Raw genomic sequence first — 4,718 nt, 5'->3', positions numbered from 1 at the left:
ACTTCTCCCTGCCTCAGTTTCTTCACCTATAAAATGGGGATCACAGGGACTTTGTGAGGATCAAGTGAGATACCATATGTAAAGCATCTTGCAGACCTTAAGCCACTCCACACAGGATAGCTATTATAGGTGACTAAGAGCCAGCAGGCAAGGTGGCTAAAGGCCCCACAGCTGGAGTGGAGGAACTGTGATCCAGCCCCCACCACTATGGACTGATGTGACCTTCACATCCTCATCTGTGGAATGGGTGGGGCGAGCCAGGGGGCCGCCGAGGGCCCTCCCAGCTCTATACTCCTATGTTTAGGTGGCCCCTAGAACGTAAGCTCCATGAGGACAAGATCTCTTCCTTGGTAGCCCTGGCACCTAGAACAGCGTCTGACACATAGGAGGAACTTCAATTCCAGGAAGATTCACCTGAAATGGATGAACTGCTCTTAGCCAATGCCACATTTGATCCCCACCGGCCCATCTTTAATCTGAGCCTTGTTAATAAATAAATAATAGTGATGGGAGAAGCCTGGTGGTACAAGTGGTAAAGAGAAAAAAAAGATTAGCATCAGATATCACAAAAGTCCTTTTAAAAGTGCAGGGGGTGATATCAAAGCAGTTCACCGTACATTTCCTGATGCTGATGGACAAGAGCACCAAGATCACCGAGCCTCCTCATAGGTCAGGGGCACTGGCAGTGACATGGCTAAGAAGTCATGAGTAGCTTATGTTCAGTCTGTCCCAGGATCTAGGTTCATCTTGACAACCGCCCCATGGTCTCATCCAGTCAGTGTTCCCTGCCCCTTCTGGGAGCCCCATCAGAGGGACAATACCAGACTCCTGCAGGTTTAAAAGCCATTGCTGAAGGGCTGCTTATTTCGGGGCTGAATAAAGATGCCCTTTCATTTTTCATCAAGGAATTTAGTATGGCCACTAAGTTAATGAAAGTAACCCTTACTTCAAAGTAGATTCACGTTGCTCATAATTGTGTCAACCTAAAGGGAACTCTCCAACGTCCACAAAAGACATGGCCTTAGGCTTGTGCTACTCAACATTTTTTACCAATGGCTTGGAAGAATTCCCAGATGGCACACATTAACTATTATCCAAACGCTGAAAGGATCATGGAGTCAAAGATGTAGAGGTAGAAGAACTTCAGACTCCATTCAATCCAGCTCTGTTGAACCTGACACCCAGAGACCTCAAGCGACCTGCCCAAAGTCATAAAGGTATTAAGATTTAAACCCCAGAATCTCAGAGTTGGGAGGGACCTCAGCAGTCATCTAAACAGTCCAGCCCATAAAGGAATCCATTCCAACACAACCCTACAAGTGATCTTCCAGATGCTCCCTAGAGATCTCCAAGAAAGAAATGAGCAGGTAGATTTCAGAAAAACCTGGAAAGGCTTGCTTGAACTATGCAAAGTGAAATGAGCAGAACCAGGAGTACACTGTACATGGTAACAGCAGTACTGTGTGATAATCAACTATGAATGACTTAGCTCTACTCAGCAATACAATGATCTAAGACAATTCCAAAGGACTAATGATGGAAAATGCTGTCCACATCCAGATAAAGAACTGATGGATTCTGAATGCAGATCAAAGCCTCCTATTTTCACTTACTTTAGGTTTTTTTGTGGGTTTTTTTTTCCCTTTTGATCTGTTTCTTCTTTCAAAACTGACTAATATGGAAATGTTTTACATGATTGTACATGTATAATCTCTATCAATTTGCTTTTTATTTTAGGAAGAGTGGAAAGGAGAGAGAGAGGGAGAAAAATTCAGAACTCAAAATCTTGTAAAAAATGAATGCTAAAAATTGTCTTTACATATACTTGGGAAAAAAATAAAATACTACTAAAAAAAATCTCCAAGAAAAAGGCACCCACCATATCTTGAGGCAAACCAAATTATGAGGAAGTTTTTTTCTTGACATTGAGCCTAAATTAAAATGTTTACCCCAATCCTGACTCCAAATCAAATATTGTTTCCACTGTACCATGTGACTGGATAGTCAATGGGTTAGAAAGAATACAAAAATTAAACTCATGTACGGGGTACAATGCTAGGTACTATGGTTACAATGGCAAAAATGAAAAGTTCTCTGTCCTCATGGAACTTACCTTCCCCTGGAGAGACGAAGGGTAATTTGAGGAGGGAAAGAGCACACTAACAACTTGCTATTCATTTTTAAATTGTGGAATTAATCTGTTGTCTCATTTCTTTTAAGTCACAGATGCTTAATAATTTTATCCTGCCCATAATTGCAAAAATTAAATATTCTTTTTTAAAAAAATAGTTTGTGGGGGGCCAGCTAGGTGGCACAGTAGATAGAGCACCAGCCCTGAACTCAGGAGGAGCTGAGTTCAAATCTGGCCTCAGACCAAACACTTGACACTTACTAGCTATGTAACCCTGGGCAAGTCACTTAACCCCAATTGCCTAAAATTTTTTTAAAAAATTTTTTAAAAAAATTAAAAATAGTTTTGTGGTTTGATCTTTCTTTTAATTTTGATTACTGATCCAATGGGAATTTATTGTGGAATGAAGTCCAAGTGGCTCTGCTATTTCCTTTTTTTTTTTTACCAAACTGCTAATCATTTTCCTCAGGAGTCTAGATAGGAGTTATTCTTATCACCAGAACATAATTTAAGTCAACAAACATTTGTTTAAAACCTACTACATCCCAGGCACTGTGCTAAGTGCTGGGGATACAAAGACAAAAACACTAGCAACTGTCAGCTTTGAGGAACTTACAATCTACTGAAGGAATGCAACATGTCCACGGACAAGAAAATACAGATGGTATACAAAGCAATGCAAATTAATTTTAAGAGGTAGACAGCATTCATGCCTGAGGAGGCAGCAAAGGCCTCGTGGAGGGGTGGCACCCAACCTCGGAGCTGAAGGATAGGAAATATGAGAAGTAGAGGCAAAGCAGAGTACATTCTAGACACAAAGAAGAGCCTGCAGAAAGGAACTGAGAGGGCAGATTGAATGCTGTATCTGAGGAATAGATGAAAGGCCAGATATACTGGAGAATCAGAGACTTTTAAAGAATCACAAAAATGATGAAGCACAGCAATCTGTAGGAACTTCTAGGTTTGCCAGTTAAACTATATATTTATTTACTCTCTATAGACAAGCCTCGCTAAGTTCAAGAGGTCATCACCAGACTGGCTACAGGGAGATAACATTTTTCAACACAGAAGCTTTTGGGGGCCTTCCTGTTCAGTCACGTCTGACTTCGTGACCCTGTGGACCACAGCTTGCCAATGCTGTCCATGGGGTTTTCTTCACAAAGAGGTTGTTTGCCATTTCCTTCTCTGGTGGATTAAGGTAAATAGATGTTAAGTGACTTGCCCAGGGTAACACAGCTAGTAAGTATCCAGGGCTGGATTTGAACTCAGGTCTTCCTGACTCCAGACCCAGTTCCGTATCCGCTGAGCCACCTAGCCACCTCCAAGGCCTTCTACTAGGAGACATTCTACTGGGTTTTAAAGGATCTGTGAAAAAGAGGAGATAGGATCCATACAGATGAAGTCAGATTTCCATAAGAATGCCTATCAATATGGTACCCAATCACTTTACACAACTGTACCATGAGGGCAGGAATTGTGTCTTAGCTAAAATGTGTATCTTCTTCACTGCCTTACAGAGTTCTGCAAATAAGCACCTGATAAATGTTTCTCGAAGCAATGCTTTCAAGCCCTCTCCACTCAGACAAGCGGTGCCTCTCTGAAGTTTCTCTAGAATCTAACATTAACCATTCAACAGATAATCTATCAAAGCTTGTTAAGAGCAGTACAGGGAAGAGACACCTAACAGAACTGATGGTGGTATAAGGAGAAACAAGACGTTTGTCTCTAATGCAGCAAGGTAGACAGAAGGTAAATAAAGGAGGTCCTTAGCATTCGTGGAGCTAAAAGGGAGACATGCAAAGGAATGTCTCAAAGCGTCCTCGAGCATCACATAAAGCTAGAGGGGGAAGGGAGAAGGGGCCAGAGGAAGGACACTGAAGCCAAAAAAGTTATGCTATCTTATAATGCAGTAAGAAGCAAAGCACGGAGAATGAGAGGTGACAGCAGTGCTCTGCTCTGCAAAGACCACATCTAAAGTATTGCATTCAGCTGCCAGTATCATGATTCAGGAATAACTCAGATACTCTGGAGTGTGTCGAGAAGCAGGTAGGGAAGGTGAGGTTGAATAGCCTAGAGAAGAAAAGGCTTACAGGAGACTTGCTAGCAGCTTTCAGGTAAGTGAAGAGCTTTCATGTGGAAAAAGAATGTCACTTCTCCAGCTGTTGCCACCCACTCCAATTTGCCCCAAGCGCCCGGAAGTACAGCGGCTGACTCAGAACATCTGACCTTGACTGGCTAAAACCAGATGGAGCGTAATTCCCTATCTAGGGTTGGTTCTCTGCCAGCTGAGTGCTGGATTTCATGCCTTAGATACACATTTCTTGCTCTTCTGATGTGTTAATTCGTGGATTTTAAGAACAGCTATTTCTCCAAAGGAACATGCAGTGGTTATAGTTCTTAACAAGCACTCTTAAGTAACTGTTAAGAGAGATAGCAGTGGTTTTTCTGTGGGGAAGTCAAGCGTGTCAAAGAGCACTCAAGAGCAAAAGAAAATGAACAATTTCACTGAAGTGAAAAGTTTAGTTGAAAATGAAAATCACAAGAGGGGGACAGCAACTATATGTGCAACCATCATCCCAGCAACAAC

This window comes from Phascolarctos cinereus, unplaced genomic scaffold, assembly GCF_003287225.1.
Source record: "Phascolarctos cinereus isolate Bilbo 61053 unplaced genomic scaffold, phaCin_HiC Scaffold_726;HRSCAF=1367, whole genome shotgun sequence".
NCBI lineage: Eukaryota > Metazoa > Chordata > Mammalia > Diprotodontia > Phascolarctidae > Phascolarctos > Phascolarctos cinereus.
This window is presented reverse-complemented; position numbering follows the sequence as displayed.